This window comes from Miniopterus natalensis, chromosome 16 (genome assembly GCF_054644295.1).
Source record: "Miniopterus natalensis isolate mMinNat1 chromosome 16, mMinNat1.hap1, whole genome shotgun sequence".
Classification (NCBI taxonomy): domain Eukaryota; kingdom Metazoa; phylum Chordata; class Mammalia; order Chiroptera; family Miniopteridae; genus Miniopterus; species Miniopterus natalensis.
The window spans coordinates 1,506,382-1,526,954 of record NC_142096.1 but is presented as its reverse complement, the minus strand read 5'-3'; the positions used below and the strand labels follow the sequence as shown (position 1 = coordinate 1,526,954).

The 20,573-nt window shown below is 47.3% G+C and overlaps 1 long non-coding RNA gene across 16 annotated transcripts in view; it reads right to left on the bottom strand.

Moving 5' to 3' along the window:
* LOC107526463 (uncharacterized) overlaps positions 1 to 20,573 on the bottom strand; it is a 276,844-nt gene that overhangs the window by 211,306 nt on the left and 44,965 nt on the right. For 15 of the 16 annotated variants that reach the window (XR_015715769.1, XR_015715774.1, XR_015715766.1 and 12 more), the window contains exon 2: positions 13,445 to 13,512. This is a non-coding gene — a long non-coding RNA (uncharacterized LOC107526463). Of the gene's footprint in view, positions 1 to 12,610; positions 12,628 to 13,444; positions 13,513 to 20,573 lie in introns of those variants that run through there. The other variant, XR_015715779.1, reaches the window with a different exon arrangement.

Below are 20,573 nucleotides of genomic sequence, written 5' to 3'. Positions count from 1 at the left end.
AATTTTACTTTGAGAATTTTGCCAGTGAAGTAAGAACTATAGAAGAAAGTGTATTCTGAATACTAAGTCCCCCAATGTTTCACTACAGTTTAGAAACTCGACTGTTTGCTCGGCGGTGAGCTGCTTTCAAGCCTGTGCAACATCGCGCGAGACTAAGTCCCCCCAGGTCGTTTGCTTTCCAGTAATTAAATATTAGTGTTTTAGCTCCGCTACGGCGTCATATATCCATTCGCCGTTAAAATGGGGGTATTCCTTCACGTAGGTTCCAAACGTATCTAGACCATGTTTAAGGGTTAAAATCGTGCGTAAAATTCACGGGGCACCGACCGTCTTCCTTCGCCCGGTCCTTTCCGCAGGAAAGCGCCCCCGCAGCCCTGCCACCCGCTCCGGCGCAGGCTCGCCTTTCACTCCGGCTCCATTACGTTAAAAGCATCTGTTTACGGCCTGCTGCTCTTGAACACAAGTTCCTTCGGAGTGACGACTGTCTTGCAAACCTTTGTGTCGGTAACGTTTAGTCAAATACCTTCGAGTCACATTGCAGGCACTTGAAAAATACGTCACAAGAATAAGTGAAGGAGCGAACGGTTACGACACCGGGGTCAGCATCCTGCGTAAAGCCTGTGGCCTAGCAAAGCACAGCCAGGGATGCGAAGCAGAGGGGACATCGAGCCACAGCGACGGCACAGACATGAATTCACCGTGACTGGTTCGCTTCTGCTTTCCTTCTGCAGCTCGGTCTTCCCGGGCCCTCGGGCTGTCTTCATCTGCTTGTGAAGTAGCACCAGGCACCAGAATGTCCGGAGGCTTTGTGCCCCGTCCCCGTCGCTCCCGTCTTAGTAGAGGGGCGCTCTGGGGCCCCCCCCCCCGCCGCCCCCACGAAGGAGAACCCGCTGCTTTTGGGCCCACTCCGGGGAGTAACGTCCCAGGAGTAAGGGTGTTAAGGAAAGTCCTGCTCACCCCACTCCCGAGTACAGGGCGGGGCTGGCAGGGCCCAAGAGGACCCTACAGGGTGGGACTGGCAGGGCCCAAGAGGACCCTATAGGGCGGGACTGGCAGGGCCCAAGAGGACCCTACAGGGTGGGACTGGCAGGGCCCAAGAGGACCCTACAGGGCGGGACTGGCAGGGCTGAAAGGGATCCTACAGGGTGGGACTGTAAGGGCTGAAGAGGACCCTACAGGGCGGGACTGGCAGGGCCCAAGAGGACCCTACAGGGTGGGACTGGCAGGGCCCAAGAGGACCCTACAGGGCGGGACTGGCAGGGCCCAAGAGGACCCTACAGGGCGGGACTGGCAGGGCCCAAGAGGACCCTACAGGGTGGGACTGGCAGGGCCCAAGAGGACCCTACAGGGCGGGACTGGCAGGGCCCAAGAGGACCCTACAGGGTGGGACTGGCAGGGCCCAAGAGGATCCTACAGGGCGGGACTGGAAGGGCCGAAGAGGACCCTACAGGGTGGGACTGGCAGGGCCCAAGAGGATCCTACAGGGTGGGACTGGAAGGGCTGAAGAGGACCCTACAGGGCGGGACTGGCAGGGCCCAAGAGGACCCTACAGGGTGGGACTGGCAGGGCCGAAGAGGACCCTACAGGGCGGGACTGGCAGGGCCGAAGAGGACCCTACAGGGCGGGGCTGGCAGGGCCCAAGAGGACCCTACAGGGCGGGACTGGCAGGGCCGAAGAGGACCCTACAGGGCGGGACTGGCAGGGCCGAAGAGGACCCTACAGGGCGGGACTGGCAGGGCCCAAGAGGACCCTACAGGGTGGGACTGGCAGGGCTGAAGGGGACCCTGAGCGCTGGGTGGAGCGTCTTCCCGCCGGCAGTGACTCAGCGTCCAGGCAGAGTGATCTTATGCACTCGACTTGCCAAACCGCCTTCACACGCTCTCCATGCAAAGACAGATCAGGAATATGTTACGCAAATAATAATTTAAAATAACACCTTCCGCTTTGTCTTGGCTTGAATGAGGTTTCCTTGCCATTGACTACGTCTTAACTTCTCTTTTTCTTACTTGGATAAGATTTCTACTCTCTTAGTCAATCTCACATCAATACTTATTAGCTCTTCCCCTTAAGGGTTTCATTAGTTAGCAACTTGCTGTAATTTGAGGAATATTGTATTAGAAATGGTAGAAAATGATTTTTTTTTCTTCATATTTTATTTCTTCCACGTACAGAGAAACAAGGTAGAGCGTTTGTTAAGGGAGTGGCATCCCGGGGTGAAAATACAGTTCAGATCAATAAGCCCAGCAAGACTTCCATGTCCTGAAATTGAGTTTCCTGCCGGGTCGGTTTCCACCGGTTTTGTGCATCAGCATCAATTCCCTGAACATTTCTGCAGTGTTTCCAGCTCTGACAGAGAAGTTTCAGGGTTTGGGGAACTGAGTCACTCATTGATTGTATTCAGAAAACAGATCAAGCCAGGAACAGACGTTCGAGAAATTTGCCACCGTGGAGAATTTCTGAAGGTTGAGAATGCACTTAGAGCCTCACCCAAAACAACTGACATCGCTTCAAAACTGTCCCATACTTTATGTATTTTATATTGTGTATGTAATATTCATGACTATTTTTAATAAAAAGCTTAGCTTTAAAATTATATTATATGCAAGGCACTGCACTAACTGCTTTATGTGTTTGGCAGGGTACAGAGTGTGTGTGTGTGTGTGTTCATATGCATACGTATGATGTTTATCAGCAGCGGCTCAATCCGACCTCCTGGAAAAGTACTCAGCATACAATTTAGCAACTCATGGCTGAGGGAACCATAGGGACACTTCCATCGTGGAAAACACAGGAGATGTGATAAGAAGAGACGACCCTAACGGGATTTTAGGGAAACCCTACCTTCCACTCGATAGGCCCAGGAGACACATGGACAAGTGGACAAGGGGTGGAGACCAAAACCCAAAGAGAACAAATAACTAACAAGGATTCACATGGAGGCAACAGAGGAAAGACAGACCCCAGAGAGCCCGTCACGAAAGCTCTCCACCCCTGGGGCCCAGAGCCGAAAGTGAGACGTCAACACCAACAGGAGGCCTCCCAAGGCCAATAACTAATCCGTGCAGGGCCCTCTGGTGGACTCGGTACAGTGTGGAAGAAACTCTGGAAACTAACATGAACCGCATGCGTCCGGTCTTACTCCACATGGGCGCGGGGCTGCTGAAGAACAGACCAGGCCGGCCTCGCCCCCGAGACACCAGCATAAAAGCAAAGCAAGAACCAGCTCCTTCCCCAGGCTGACAGCTCAAGAGCTGCGCTTTCCGCTGCGCAGACGAGAAAATGAAGCTGTTAATTAGAAGCACAGGAAATTGAACTCAACTCTCTCAGGTTCAAAGGCAAGGCTTTCAAAAGCGGTATTTTCTGTTTAATGCCTGTGTAGGCGCGTCTCAGCCCTCCCTACGCTGCGCTTTATGAAAACGGGAACTGAGCCTATGGATTGATTGGCTTTCTAGGGCTGTAACAAACGAACGCAAACCTGGTGGCTTAAAGCAAGAGAAAATTATCCTCTAGCAATTCGTGAGGCCAGGAGCTTTTCTAAAACCAAGGCGTCTGCAGGGCCCTGCGGCCTCTAGGGGAGGGTCCTTCCTGGGCGTTTCCAGCTCTTGCTACCTGAGCGTCCCGGTTTATGGGTGTGTAACCCCCGTTTTCACGTTCTTCCTATCACCTCGTCACCCCTCTGTCTTCTCTCTTCTTTCTGTGCCAAAACTGTCTTTCTCTTATAAAGTCCCTACCGGTTCTGGATGTTTTCATCTGGAGATCCTTAACTTAATTATGCCTTCAAAGACCGTTTTGCAGATATGGTTCTGTGCCTAGATTCTGGGAGTCAGAACATGGACGTCCCTTCCTGGGGGCCACCTCTCAACCTGAGACTCACGGGGAGACCGGGAATGGTGCCTGGGGAGTAGGGGCAGGGGTGGAAGGGCCCCTTCCAAACGCTCACATTCTCACGGAAATTATAACCCATGACTAATTCCTACTTCATCACCTTGGTGTCAGATTATTGGCTTGGTGCATTGTAACTTCGATGCCATGGGCTATTTTCACCCCAATAGGAAGGAGCCACAGGGATTTGACGTGTATTTTAACATAGTTGCCATGACAAAATGTACCAAAATAACTACATCAATGCACAGCGGGCGTGGCTCAGCGGTTGAGCATTGACCTAGGATCCAGGAGGTCGTGGGTTCGATTCCCGGTCAGGGCACAGGCCTGGGTTGCGGGCTCTATCAGCAGTCGGGGGCAGGCAAGAGGCAGCCGATCAGTGACCCTCTCTCATCATTGATGTTTCTCTCTCTCTCTCTCTCTCTCTTCCTCTTCCTTCATCTCTCTGAAATCAATAAAGACATTTAAAAAATAAACCACTACATCAAGATGTAGAAAAACTGGGTATCTGGAGAATCGGTTTGTTCTTAATTTAATAACAAACACCCTGAAATTGTTTGTTTTGTAGAAAGAATAAAAAATCTTAATAAGAAAAATGATAATTTTTATAGTAGTGACATAATTATTATTAATAATCATTATTGTCGTAATTAGTAGTAGTCATATTAGTTCTTTGATCTTTATAGAGGACGGAACTCCGCAAGCACAGCGCCAAACACATCACCACGGTCGTGTTGACACCATACTTTTCTCAGTTTCCCTTGAAATATTGGGGGTCCTGTGACTTATTTCTGCCAATGGAACCTGAAGCATCAGCTGCTTCCACACGTGGCCCTGGGAACCCCTCCCCTGGCCCCTTCCTCCCTCCTAACAGCAGAGCACGGGGCTTACAGACGCTACTGTTAGATTTGCAGAAGAGCCGAGGGATGCCGCTCCGTGTCCCTCTGCTTGTGACATGAGCGACAGATACATTTTTTCCTGTTTTAAGCTACTGAGATATTGGGATTTCTTTATTGCTACGTATAATCTCACCCACTCCGATTAAAGGAAACACTTCCGTAGGAAACTGCTTGAGAGTATACAGTTGGAGTCACCACTGATCCAAAGTAGGTGTAGCCTATATTAACCACGCTCATTCCTGTTCAGAAACCTTTCTAATTTGTATCTTTAATTGATTATATGCTTCCTTGTCCGGGGGATGTAAAACCCGCCAGGGCTAGATGCATTCTCACCTCGTTTACTAGTGTATTCCCAACACTTTTAAACATCCATTTATTAAAGCCACCGTGTGCCTTCACCGTGCAAGAAAAAAATGACTGAAATACCAGTTTGTAGGGGTAATAAAAATACCTCTGGGAAGAAATATAGATTAACCACACTGAATTTTAAAATGCAGAAGGCTGCACAGTGCTGAATCTTTAATCAAAATATGCTTCTTGCAAAGGTTTGCTCTTATTAACACCAATGGGGAAATAAAATATTAACTCCTGCCAGAGAAGTGAGTTATTGTTATCACAATTCAAAGGAAATGAAAACCAGGCGATACTGGTTGCACAGGCATAGGAAAAATGACTCGGGTGGATTCCAAGAATATCTGGACACGTACAGGCATCTGGATCCTTAAAATAAACGTGTGCAGCAAACATGAAGTCTCAGGACCTGCGGTGGATTCAGACCATGACGGACAAGGGTTTTCACCTGTGAATCAGTCCTATTAAAGCATGTTTCCTACAGATTCTACATAAAATAAAGTGGTCTCCTCTTTTTTCCTCTGATAAATGAACTTTAAAAAGCCCATCTTATCCCATTTTGAAAAAAATATGTTTTTATTGATTTTTAGAGAGAGAGGAAGGGAGATGGAGAGAGAGAAACAGCGATCGGCTGCCTCCTGCACGCCCCCTACTGCGGATTGAGCCCGAAACCCAGGCGTGCGCCTGACCAGGAATCGAACCGGTGGCCTCTTGGTGCCCAGCCACCTGAGCCACACTGGCCAGGGCATCTTATCTTACTTTTTTCATAGTTTTTCAATTAATGCTCCTTATTGACTTTTTTCAGTGCTCAATAGGTTAGTTTATTCACTATAAAATGTCACATAAAATTACAAAAGGCTACCCATCATTTAGGTTGATAATCCTTCAATATTTTACATTTGTCATTAATTCTCAATATTAGGGGTTCTTGCTTTTGGAAAGCTACTCAAGACCTAACTTCAATATGTACATATCAGACAAGGTAAAGAAATTTGGGCTGCAATATATTTTTAAATTCCCTTCAAAAATAAATATATCCAGTGTTCCCTCAGGATCTGCCTCCGGGTCCCTAAAGAAAAGTTACCAAGATAATAACATTTACAGAAACATATATAATATGTATAATGAAGTACACATCAAACTTATTTTTACTGAATTTAAGCTGTGTAATTTCAATCTTTATAAGTCTTCAAGTTCTATAATGAAACCACCATGTGTCCAGTTGCTCAGAATAAAAACTCCAGTCATTCCTGATTACTTGCTTTCTTCACCTACACATGCAGTGAACCGATAATTCCAGTCGCCTTTACCCACAAAATACAACCCTAGCCACGTCTCACCCTCTACGCGTCTTCCCCACACCGACACTGTTTTCCATTTTTCCAATGAAAAAATCTTAATTTTCTCTCTTCCCCACTCATCCCATTACAGTCCCCTCTCCACACACCAGAAGAGGCAACATGGTCTTAAAAATAAAATCCTAAAGGCCCCTAAGATCACGTCGGACTACTTTGAGAAACGAGCGAGCGCTGTGAACGATTCGCCTAGTGTTCGGGATGTTTCGCGTTGGGCGCGACGCTAAGGAGATCACGCTTCCACTTTTAGAGCTTTGCAATATGAAAAGCGAAGTTCTCCACACTGCGGCCCATTTGATTAACAGCATTTCAAAAGGGGGCATTACCAGCAGCGACGTAAAGTGGGGCCTCCGTTTCCAGAGAGGGCTCTATGCTCTGATCTTCCCAGAATCATATCCTTTCACCCCAGAAGTGTACGGAGCGCCACTGGAATCACATTTAATAAACGTTTTGTTTCTTAGACGAGCTGCTGTGGAACTAAAGTTAAAATGTGTCGCACAGCTAGTTTACTGACAGAGTCAAAAATAAAAGAGGTTCCCCCCCCATGCTTATGTTCCTTCCATCACAACTCCACACCTCTTCCAGGCGGTACTAGAAATACCAGGGGAGACACTTTGTAAAGTATGTGGCTGTCTGACCACTGCGCTGTACACCCAACACTGAATGCAAACCGCAATTTAAAAATTTAAAGAATAAAAAAAAATGTAAAAGAACCCCAAGAAACCACCAAAAAAAGAGAACCCCCATGCACCTGCCCAACTTTACTTGCCTTTATCCTAAACATCTTTCTACTGTTTATGTTTTATCGTTAATGTTCATACTCCATTTATTCTTTGCATCTTGAAAAGCTACTGCGGGGGATCTAATCTATACCTGGAACCTCGGACACTCAAATCTACTTTCTCTTTTCCAATCCCCTGCGACCACGGCGCCCGACAAGTCCGAAGAGCTTCGTTTTGAACCGAACAGCTGCTCTGTTTCTCATAATTATTGGTAGATTTGCAGGATCAGATGTGCCCCTGAATTCTGCCAAAAAAGACCTAGCGGTTGCCAGATTTCCCTCCCCTGGCTTCCAGGATTCTCGGTCCCCTCTGGCTTCTCACGCCCCCCGTTGCCTGGAAGAGCGAGAAGCACCCCCACCGTTCCAGCCGCACAGACACGATGTTCTCTGTGGGCTAATCCCACCGAGTTCTCCTGCTTAATTACACTGTTTACTTCAAGGTGCTCCTCTGAAAGCCTTCGAGGAGCTTCTTGGCAGCCTCTGACTGCAACGGTATCTGTTCAGGAAAATAACCACGTCTCCTGGAGTTTCACCGGGAGACTGTGCAGGCAGGTGAGCTCTGAGTCGGGAGGACGCGGCGATGTCTCCAGACGGTGCATCCCGTCTCCCTCAAGCGCCGAGAAGAGATGTTGTTCTGTGGTGGGAAGGCCAGTGAGGGCCATTAAGACTAATGACTTTCATCGCTATTTGGATAAAAGTTCCTTGCAGTAAAAATGATTTCAAATAAAAAAAATAATACGCCTACTGCAAACACATTGCTAATGCACACTGAAGACTCAGAGAAGGTTCCAAAAATATTTAGAATTTAATTTATCCAGTTTGGATGCTCAACCCCTGAGCCTCGCCAGCCTGGTGAAGATGGCATTTACTCTAAGAAAATCTGCCAACTCGCAATGGAGGCCAGTTATGATGGGAGTAGCTGAAGTATTTATTAAAAATATTAGATATATATTTTAAAAGGTGAAAGGTCTAAAATCTTTGAAATCCCACGTTTTATCATATGCGGGACACTGTCAGCGCATCACGTATCGACCAGGACAAACTCCATTCCAATACCTGAAGTGATTCCACTGACAGAATCAAGAGACAAACACAGACTGACGCTGACGTTGAGGTGAAAGGACAGGGAAACGTCAGCTTTGACTCTGAGTCTCTCATGCGTGCCTTTCGGGGTTAAGAAAAGGAGGAGCCTGAAGCAACAGAAAATGAAATGTTCATTTGCACGGAAGTGCAGCCGGGAGCGCTGATGCAGAGGAACGTAAGACACTAAGGATGCGCCTGTTATGAACGGCGTCATCACCTGCATATGAAAGATTTTACCAAAAAAACAGAGTTTACATTTATTTAGTACTTATATTTGCTTTATCTCACTTAATTCTTATGAGTATGGGGTAGGTACTATTACCAACTATATTTCAGAACAGAGAAAATAAAACTTATAAGGGACTTACTGGATGCCATTAATTCACTAAATATTACTTCAAATAATAATTCCTATAAAAACTCAAAACCTTCTGAAGTAGTTATAATTTCTCCGCTTTGGGGGGTGAGAAAAATGATATTCAGAACATTTACGGAACTGGTTCACCTTCCCTTCGTGGCCGAGTTGGAAATCGATGCTCTTAGCACTTCTAACATTCTGCCTCTCGCGATTTAATTTTTGGGAACTAAGCACCCTATCCGCGATGACACTAATGCGTAAGAAACAGATCAAGAATCCAAAAGCAATACTGTGAAACCTGGGGAGCACTGCCTCTGGGTCTAATATCCTCTCTAATATCCTCTCTACTCTCTACCTCTGTCAACCATAGGTAACCCCGCTCTGTCCCATGACTAGATCCACACTTTATTTGTAGCTCGAACATTTCCCTTGAAATCAAGATACACGTGTCCAACTGCCTGCTAAGTATTGGTACTTGGATGTATACGGTATCCAGCAACATTGAGCTTGGTGGCTTTAAGGACACGCTTATAAATAACTAGTAGAAATATTAATGAGAGCTTCACTCGGACAGCTTTGGAGTTATGTTGGACAAGGTAGTTAAACTGACTGCTTAATATCAGTTTTCTCATCTGTAAAATAAGACTTAAAAAAATAGCATCTTTCTCTTAACATTATGTGGCTTAAATAGATTCATGTTGAAAAACTGAAAGGCTGTCTTTTAAGCCTCGAAGAGAGAAGAGCAGAAGGAAAGAGAAAGGGAAGCGTCGGGAGGCGAGGGGGAAGCTCGGACGTTACATGTGAAGGCGGCTGGGGGGCATCTTGGGTGTTACTCTAAGGAGCCCAGGGGGGTGCTGGACACAGTAACTTTAGAGGGAGGGTTACGACCAGAAGTGAACTTGGGGGGTGTCGCACGGATGCCGGGTAAGACCGGCGTGGCCAGGGATGTGAGGGCCGCTGGTCGCCGAACACCCGCCGGGATCTGTGGGTCCTGTGCGGGCACAGGGGCGGTTGCTGTTTTGATCCAGGATCCGTGTCACGGGGGCTGCAGCAAGAATTGCCCCAGGCCCTCTCTCCAGGGCTCCCTGTGCCCCCCTGACCCTCGCCCACCTGCCCCGTCTCCCTGCCCTCCCTCGGCAGCCGACCGCCCCGCCGTTTTCTCTCCTAATACCAGGCATGGAGCTGGGACGGTGAAGGAATTTTCCATTTTTCTAAAAAGGAAAAAAAAAATTCTCTTCCTAAACAGAACCTTGCATCTGAAACCCAGGGTCTGATTTGAGAAGAGAGAAATGTCTGGAGCGAGAGGAACCTGAACGGCAGGAACCTTTCCACAGGCGCCCGTTGGCTTCCCCTCTACGGCGGCGGAGGCCCAGGGCGACTTCCAGGCACGGGCCTTTGGAAGGGCCGCAGTTTCTACACACGCCGCCCGGGAGGGGAGGGGAGGGGAGGGGAGGGGAGGGGAGGGGAGGGGAGGGGAGGGGAGGGGAGGGGAGGGGAGGGGAGGGGAGGGGAGGGGAGGGGAGGGGAGGGGAGGGGAGGGGAGGGGAGGGGAGGGGAGGGGAGGGGAGGGGAGGGGAGGGGAGGGGAGGGGAGGGGAGGGGAGGGCGCCGGCGATGCATCGCCTCGCTCCCGTGTCTCCCGGGCCCCGGCTGGGCCCCTAATCTTTCATAAATAGTTACTATTTGAAAAATGCCTCATTCATGTTCATAACATTTTTATAATTAATGCAATGACAACCATGAGCAGGTGTGTGTGTTTTTGTACTTTAAAAATGATGCAATACAGAGAAACACATTTTAATAAAAATAAAAATCAAGATACTTATTACGCATCTGTCACCTGATTGTTGAAGCCATGTGTCTACTTCTGTATTTGCAAACATTTCATAGAACCAATAAATAAGACCGTCATTATTATAATTATATAGCCACAGTTTATGCAGGTTTAGAACAGAACAGTTTCTAGCCTGGCTAAATACGCTAGTTGGCTGCATATCTACAGTTGGAAATAATCCTCTATATCTGCTGCGAAAATTAATTTTTTTCCGCAGCAGGAATGGAGAGTCACTTCTACTCGAAAGCGGCTCCTTGCCACACGGGGAGAGACGCTCACATTTCAGAGATTTCATCATTTCAAGTAGATTACTTTACAAAACCTTCTAGGTCCTCCAACATCTCCTCCCTCGGATTAAAAGGATTTAGATAGAAAATGGGGACAATGACACCAGCGTTCAGCTTTTAATCCTTACGTTAGTCTAACGCTCAGCGTTCAAGAATTAAAAAATGACACGGGCCTTCCTTCAGAGCCACGAAAGATCGTGTACCACAGCCCTTGTCCATGGCTCCGTCACTGTAACCGACGAGGTCATCCAACATCAACACTGGCCGCCGCACGGCCCGCGAAAAACAGCAGGTGCTGCCCGGATTCCAGCAGAACCCCGTTTTCAAAGGGCAATTGTTTCCGTTATTTCACAGCCGCGTGGCCCTTACAAAGGGATGGACAGCTCGGCGTTTGAGTTGAGAGCTGAGTAACTCCTGCAAGCCTATTACCACTGAGAGTTGGGTCATCGCAAAGTCTGGTCTTTCTGTTTCACAAGGAAGAAAATGCTGTCTCATGTAAAAATAATCATGAAATCCCACCTAAGCCCCCCAAAAGTGTCCAAATTATTTTTTGTTTGATAATCTTATAATAAAGCATATTGAGCATCTCTAACTTTTTAGCTTTTGCATTACCCTTCATTAAAAGTCAAGGATGGCTCCATACGTGTGGATAAAAGAAACGAGGCCACACTTCTCTGCAGAAACGAAGTTTGAAAAGAATCCCAAAATGAATTAGAATTTATTCAGAGCTCTTTGGATTAAAAACTGCTGTGAAAGAGATCAGACTTCCGAGCTCCACATTGAAGTTCCAAGTTTCTCCCATTTAATCTCAGCTAACAAATGTTATAATAGAAACGACTGTAAAGTTCCTGTACTTTGAGTTCTATTTGGTAGAGACATAGCCCAATAAATGGACGACAAAGCGTTCACTTAGACTCGGGGAGCCCAAATGTGAGCCAACTTTGGGAAGCCAGACTTGGGTTAAATATCAGAAGCATCTTGAAATTTTCTCTGAATAACTTTCAGAGTCAAGATGGTTATTCACTGTATTCTGTCTTTAAAAAATATATATATATTTTATTCTGAATTGTAACCCAGGAGTAAAAACTAATGAATAATGTTCTTTTGATGTTCTTTTGTTATGTAAGTAAGATGAACGATTTCAAAAGAGGAGTTTCTGTGTTGAAAATAATTAGTACATATTAGGTTTTCCAAGTATCTTTAAAGAAACATCATTAACCAACAAGCAGTAACTGACCATAAATTTATCTCAGATAATAATAAAGCAAAAAATAAGTGATTTCTTAAAAATATGGCAGAAATTATACCGAGGAAATTTTTTTTAAAAGCTTCCTAGTAATGAGATAATCGCATATTTTAAAAAGTATCCCTAAGTCAAATAAATGTAAATCTTTTTATAGTTATCTTGATTTAATACGTTTTCCTTAAGACGTGCATGTGTGATATTTGCAAAGAAGGAAAAGTACAAAAACAGAGCTTTACGTTCACTAAGTCACAGTAAAGGGCTCAGTTCCTTCTTCACGAACTGAGCAGCGCCGTGCCTCCCCCACACCCGATCGCTGTGCTTCCTCGCGGTTGGGTCAAGCGAGACCCTCTTACCTGGATCATCCAAATCCCAGCACCTGTCCCCAAACACATACTTCAGTCAAAATAAACTCGCTCTTTAGCTATAGAATCACTGATAATTCAGCAAATGAAATGATAGCTTCTTGCCAGAAAAATGCATAGAAACAAAACCGTGTGTATGTTATTGGGGAAATTACCAACACAAAGTTACGAACCTCTGTCCTAGAAAATGGATCTGAACTGTTGCTGGTTACGACCTAAATGGCTGTGACTGCACAGGAGCTACAAAAAAACACGAAAAAAGAAAAAACTGTGCTTAAAAATCCTAGGGGAGCCCTGGCTGGTGTGGCTCAGCTGGTCGGGCCTCATCTGTGCACCAGGTCTCGGGTCCGATCCCCAGCCGGGGCACATACGGGGGGCAGTTTGCTTACGTCTCTCTCACATCAGTGTTTCTCTCTCTTCCACTCTCTCTCTCTCCCCTTTCCTTTCTAAAATCAATTTTTAAAAAAAAATCCAGAGCGGGCTCCTGCAATCAGTGTGGGGAAGGAGTCAGACACAGAATGTTTATTTGACCCTGAAAATGGTTCCCTTGCTGCCTTTTAGATAAAAATCAATACATCTTTGGCCAACACATCAGCCCGTTCCAGACGAGCTCTTAGAGTCAATCAGATGCCAAACATTTTTACCTCTAAGGTAAAAAAGAAAGTATCATAAAAAAGGTTCTTTATATCTTTCCGATTTTATTTAAGCAGCAACTAAATATATCCCTCAAATTAAATAAATAAACAAACCAACACGGGTATTTAAAAGCTACCTCACATGCTATTTTAATGGTCGATTAGCGATTAAAAGTGCTCTTTTCTTCTATTAATGTTTCTTGTCTCCGTGGGCCAGAGCACTTCTCTACTGAGGCCTTTGCTTTTGTTTCACCTGCACTCTCACGGCCACGGGTACTACTCGCTTCGTGATGCTTTGACGTTAGGAATTTATATTTAAAATGATCTGTGATTTCAGGAATCTTAGGGATCAAAATCTTTCAAGAAACTCACCATGAAGAATCAGAAAAACATGGACGAGCTTCTAACTTCTGAAAGTCGTCCAGAAGGAGACTTGGTACCTGCGGAACGAAATGGGAAACAGAAGATTGAAATTGATGATCGATGGGATGCTTTATGTTATTCTTACCAAGTACATTTTCTCTTACTTCTACTGTTTATTAGGTATTTATATGACGTGCATGTGGACAAAATTCTTAACTATTAAGAAACATAAATCTCTAGTTTACACAAGAAAAACGCATGTCTTTTGATTAAATTTCTATGCACGCTTCCAACAAATTATTCCCAATAAATACTGGCATAGCTAAATTTATTCTAGATTTAGAACTTTGCATCCCCTTCACCAATTCTGCTTTTCCAGTTCCTTTAAAAATAAAAAAATTTGTTTGCCAATAACCAGATCCCACTACAAATGTTAGGCAATAATATGAGTCAAATTCAATTCAGAGCTAGACAAACTGTGTGGCTGTACCTGGTTTAAATTATACAATATCACAATTTAAAGGTGTTTTGATGATCATATCTGTAAACTATATTTAATAAGGGCTTACTAGGTAATTAGTATCTACAAAAAGAATTTATAATGCTGTATTTTCATGTAAATTAGTAATATATCAATCAAAGAACAATTTCTGCCCTTTGCTTAAGAAGAAAAAAGTATAAGGCAAAACCCTCCTACTTAATGAACTTTACTTGCGCTCTGCCACTACACATGCCTAAACAATGAATCCAATTTATTTTTCATATCGTATAAACAAAGGTCCATTCAGTTGTGTGTTTTTTCCTCAAGTAATTTAAAGTTTGATCCAAGATCACAAATTCGGCGAACTTTCTAAATACCTGCTGCGTGTTTATAGTTGTTTCTCTCTGCTAAGAGAACAGTCTTCATTACGAATAGCTCTGTTCATTTGTTTTCTCTGGCATTTTCTGGTTTAAAGCTTCTTGCATCTCCCAGATCCTGAGGCATCTAACTGCGGTTAGGGGGCCGTTACTGTGTAAGCCGCTGTTTCTCGCGACAGCGCCAGGCCCCGCGCTCAGTTCCGCACGGTGCAGGAGCTCAGAGCACCCGCTTCGCCCGCGTGTCCTGCTTCAAGAGTAAACCGAACGAGATGCACCGTCCAGGACACACGCCCTGCAACACGCCGGATGGCCCCGGAACTCGGTCTTTTAGCCTTACATCGTCACGTGACATGTCACGTGTGCAGCACAAACTGACTGCAAATCTTGATTCACGTTAAGGGACGCTAAACGGTCAAGTTCGTTTAACTGCAAGAAGCACTGGACACACGCCACACGGCGCCTGGTTCTGTGACTACCGCTCATTCTCCGAAAAGAGAAGGGAGCGTGTAACTTGCTCACATTGAAACTGGACTCACCGGAATTCGAGACGTGATGAAATCAAACGCGTGAGCCCCTCAGCTCGCCTCCGACCAATACGTCGCTATTCAACGGTAATCAAGGTAAACCTTCGAGTGCCCTGAACGCTTTCAGTGTGGGGCAGGGCGGGGCAGTGTTCCCAAGATGCAGGGCCGTCCCCATTTCTCCGCGTTTCCTGCTCTTTTCCTAACTGTCCCCGGCTCTCTGAATGCACCGTTTCTATAAGCTGAACGCTGACTGACACGTGTGGGAACGAGAGGGAATCGCAGCTTCCACCGAAATCCTCCGTGACGCCCGCCTGGCCCGGCCCGTCCGCGGGCCACGCCTGCTCCAGCCCTGCTCCCACCGCCGTGGCCCCGATGCGCCCGCCAGGGCAGCCGCCGAGCGTGAAGCGCTGCGCGGCCCGGAAAGTGCTGAGCAGGTGAAACATCAGTCAAAGGGAGCGACAGGCTCGCGCGCAGCCGGGAACACGGGTCATCAATAGTGAAGAGAATTCAATGAGGTGCCAGCAAATGCCTCAGAAGGACCCTGAGCTGCCCGGGTTCCCTTCTCTGTTTCATTCCTCGGGGATGGGAGCTGAGCCAGTGTCTTTGGATCCTTAAACCAGACCCAGGCTCTGTTCGCTGATGAATTAACCTCGTGCCCCGGCCGTGAACGTTTACCTGGGCGCCGGCCGAACCAGGCTGGGTGGCGGGAGGCCCCCGACTGCATTTATTGGAAATAAACTACCATCCACTTCAAAATGAATAATATCCTGTTGTCCAATGGCAGACACATGGTCATCAGGCAGCATCCTAACAGAGGCGGGACAGTAAAACCGAAAATATAACGGCATCCAGAAAACCCCAGGCTGACCATTGCCGAGACCAGAAACCATCAAAACGAACACGTAATAAATAATAATAGAACAGCGTGTCATTCACATTTTGTTTGCTAATGTCCCAATCTGTCCAAAAAAGCTCAACAGAGAAAAATACAAATGAAAAATATGTTTGTATTTCATTTAATACACAGAACATAAGATAATGCATTTAAAAAACGGACCATGGGGGGGCGCAAGGCTCAGGAAAAGGGAAAGTTACATTATTCTGAATTTCCTGGTGGCCGAAGCAACGGCAACAAGAGCCTTCCGAGAATCGCTGCGTCTCAGGGCCCCGAGGTCGTCCCGCTCCCAGCCCTACGCGCGGCTCAAACCCCAGGCGATGTGGGGACAGCGGCCTTCGCCACGTCACCGAGACGGCAACCGCGCGTTCTGCGTGTCACCTGAACTCCGCAGACACGGCCCCAAAGCACCCCAGGGCCGTGAGGAAACACTGCGAACGGAGCCCTCGCGACAGGGAGCCGGAGCCGCGGGCGGAGGCACCGTCCACACCCCGGAATGTCGGCCGGCGGAGAAGGGGCACCGCCAGGCGGCTCTCACCATCCACACCCCGGAATGTCGGCCGGCGGAGAAACGGCCTCTGGTCAGGGCCTAAGGCGGCACCGGGGCCCACACAACGGTTACGGCCACCAGGCCGGAGACTAAAGACGCCGCCTAGGCTCCGAGTGGCCCTCAGCTTCTCTGAGCACACAGACGGCCCCCTCGTGCCCGAACCACTCCCCCCCTTCCCATCAGCACCCCGCGTTCCTCCTCCTCCCCGGCTTCTGCCTGAGCCCGGGTTTCTGGAAGAGCTGTTCCTGGGTCTCAAGCGAACGCCGTGGCCTCTCGCGTGTGCACTGCGCAGGTGCGTGGCACGGAGATGCATATCCCGCGGCTGAGCGCCGCGACTGCACGCGGGAAGAACACGCGTCCCCCGGGAACACGCTCCTGCCCAGCCACGGGCCGATGTTCGCGGGAACGGGGCCGGGCGCCGCGGGGTTCGCGCCTCTCCGCCCGCTCTCGCTGCCTGCGGGTCCGTCTGTCCTGCGGGATCCCGTCCACCGTCCGTTCCTCACACACCGAAATCAAGGCCTCCGTCCAGCTCTCGCCTCAGGCCCCGCAAATCAGGGCCTCTGCTGGTTCACCGCGCAGGCTCCTGAGTGTTCCTGCATCAGTGATCTGCCTCATGAGGGTAAAGCCAGGCGAGTCCAGTTGGGGGGAAACGTGAAAATTCATGAACAAAACCACATCGGGGGTGAAACGAACAAAACTCTTTTCCTTCCTGTTCCCCGACTAACGATATGATGAGGGTCCCAAGTAACCCCGAAGTGCTTACGGAGCCCTAGGAAATGCTCTTTAATTTTTAGGAATTAAACACAAATGGGGTTTGCATTAGTGAGATGTTTTAAAATAACTGAGAGTCTCTCAGGAGCAGATGCCAGGAGTGAAGCGAGCCCCGACCGCGTTTGGGAAGGACGTGGCGCCGACCGTGAGTCAGGCCACTTGGGGTCTTTGGACGATCGTCACAGAGGAAAACTGAAGAACAAACGCCCGCAACTTTTCCACTCGGGACCGGCGCTCTCGTATATCTTCATATTACTGTAAGGCTGTGCTGCCTTAATGGCTTAATTGTGAGGACGACCATTCATCATTCACAGCTTCCTGAGTTGCAACACGAGGGAAATCAATGGACGTGAAAAAGAAGAACCATAAAAAACGCCGCGAACACAAGCAATTAAAAAGTGCGGTGATGGATCGCCGCGTCCCCGCCTCGCCTTATCCCAGATCTATAAATAAGCCTGGCGGTGAGCCCCCCCCCCCCCCCCCCCGGCATTTTCACCCAAGATGGAGGGAGAAGTCCCAACCATATTTTAGACAGACCCCGGCTGACTTTCGGACGTCCAAGTGCGATTAACTACCCACCCGTCCCGAACACAGGGCTCCTTTCCGTTCTCACCGGCCGCTGGGGACTCGTGAGTCCACCTGCGATGACCTTGACCATGCTGTGTCTGCAGAGGCTTAGGGCCCGACCCGGAATCGACAGGCCACTCGAGAAATTACCGGCGGCAGGACACAGGTGCGAGCTTAAGGACAGCAGGACAGCGAGTGTGGCCGGGGGTCCTCCCCGCCGAGGGGCCCGGGCGAGAGCAGACGGGACAGGCGGCTTTGGGCGCCGCATGCCCGGTGCCAGCGTGGACGCGGCATCTGAGGGCTCGGGAGGCAGGCGTGGGGTCAGCCCTGCGAGCTGTCGGCTCAGTGGAAGGCCCTGGGTCCCCCCGAGGCCGGGTCGCCGCCCAAGAGCCATCTCCTGGTACAAATCAAAGAGCATGCACCGGGCGCCTTTACGAAATCGCTGCTCCCGGGAAGCTCTGGAACGTGGAAAATAAACACGCTCGCTGCGGGACGCGAAAGGGGGCACTTGACCCGTAAGTCGACGGACAGTCAGAGACCGTGACGTGGAAAACGGGGTCTGTCCCTCGCTCACCGCCACGCCCCAGGCTCTCGGCCCCTTTCCCGCTCGCTCACCAGCCTTGTCAAGTTTTACTTCTGGGAAATTCCTTCCGAGGCCTGCGCAGGCGCCCAGCTTTCCCGAGTCTCTCTCGCCTCCTCTATTTCGGCTGGCAGGTCCCCGCCAGGCTACTTTCATAAGTCGCCGTGTTTATCCTGAACGTCCCCATTGCGTCTTGGACAGCATTTTTCACGTCTAGTACCCATTAGATAATTATCTAACTCTGCTGTGTTTTAATTTTCCAGATGGCTGTTACTATACCTTAATCGAAGCTTCTTCAAACCAGGAGCCACTGTTTGTCAGATGTTTTACGGGCCCCCCTGGACTTATTAATGTGCTCATCACTTATCGCAGAATTGCCGTTCCATGATTATTTTGCCAAAAAGAGTAAAATGGGTAAATTATTCTAATGCATTTGTTTATAACATCCAAAAATACGCTACATGGAAATTTCCTGATAGCCTGCAGTACATTTTTCTTTCTTAGAATGAAGAAAAAGGGAACCCGTTTCTCTGGGCCGTAACGATTTGAGGGGAAATTTTTTTTTAACATACTTAGGTCAAAATTTACATCAGAATTATCTATGACTTAATTATCTTACCTACAGCTTAACGTCTTATTATCTGTTATCTTCAAAACTGACTGTGGTTCTTCCAGCCAAATTCTGGGACTCTCTTCTCTCCTCAGGTGCCTCAGTTATCCAACCCATGCCCATGATCACCCGTAACGAGCCATCTCTTGGTCCTTCTGGCCTCCCACCTAGGTCGGTCGCACGGTGGTTCCTAATGACACCATGTGAGTTCCACGTCCCAGGACTGAGCTCCCTTGATGGAATCACGGATGTGTCCTTGCAGCTGCTGAGAGACCAGCCCTCCTGGGCGCTGCTCTGGCCCCTTTGAGAACTTCATCACGTCCCAGCAACACCGGCTCCGTCTGGAACCACACTAGGGAGATGGTATCTTCTCACCTGCTCTCTCCACCTTCCTCACACGCCCTCCATTTGCGGCCCCTAGGCAGAGATCTCTGGCTTCAGATCTTTAATTAAATTTCCTAGGCAGTTGTCAACATGCAAAGTCCTGAATTCTATCAAGATGATTCTGGGATAGGTACTCCAGGGTCTATACAAAACAGATCTAAGTAAAAAAGCAGTAACTTAGCGTAACTGGTCTGGTTCATTGACTTTATGACACAAGTCAGTTAAAAGTGTATCTTCCCCTAGTCCGACCGATCCAGTCGTGTTATATCATGTAGTGTCCATCCCACTTTCTGCGAATGAATCCGCATAATCATTGACTTACATTCTAGGAGAACATAACTGTTGAACATAAGTAAAGGACCAATGGGAAAGTATAACTTGTAAAGATTAGTGACATTAAGACTTTCAAAACTCTGCGTATGACCTTGACTGCTTTAGATCAACAAAAATATAAACTTTTTTTGCTTTATATTGATAATGTCTCCTTGAAAATTTCAAAAGAAATATACAAATAAAAAAAATTGAGGAATTCTTACAGCACAGAGTGAGGTAGGATACCTCTTTCTTCTAACATTACAGCATTACCCCATGTCAATAGGTACATTTTAAAAGTACTTTAATTGTGTAAAATTGTGGTAGTTTATAACAATTTAAGGAGTTAAAGCATCTTACTTAACATTGGCACAATTATTAACCAGAATCAAATACTTTTTTGAAAAACAACAGGTTGATTACTTCACCAAGATCAAAGAACACGCAGCTGCAGAAGATATAATTAAAACTTGATAAACAGAGTTACTGATAGCAGCCGGAATCTGTTCCACTTTCCACTATGAATCATTAGCGTCTTACACTTTACATTCCTCATATCACAATCTCAGTAGCTACAGTTTTAGAAAAGCCAATACTTAATATTTGTTGCTTAAGGAAGTCATTAAAGAGAACTTAGTCTGTGTTAATTAACAACAACTATTTATTCCAACCAACTGTTCAAACACCTGTTAAGCATTCTTATTTTCAATAGACTTAAAATATTAATTGAGCATTCTACACATAGCAAAAGGCAAATGTTCACCCCAAAAATATGCATTTTAGGATGCCATTTTAGATAGGCTCTTCTATAGAAGATTTCTCTAGAGTCACCTTTGAGGGAGGGGCAGAGGGAGAGAAACATCATTTGTTGTTCCACTGATTTATACCATTGGTTGATTCTTGTATGTGCACAGAACAGTCTTCAACCAACTTCAATCATTCTGCCTCTGATTTTAATTCAAGAGCAAAACAGTAAAAAGTATGGACACCAGATGTCAGCTACAGGATGAGAAGCCATGACACTGAGAAAAATAAAAGTTCATGGAGCTAGAGGGAGCATTTTACCAAAAGAGGTATTTTTGCAGCC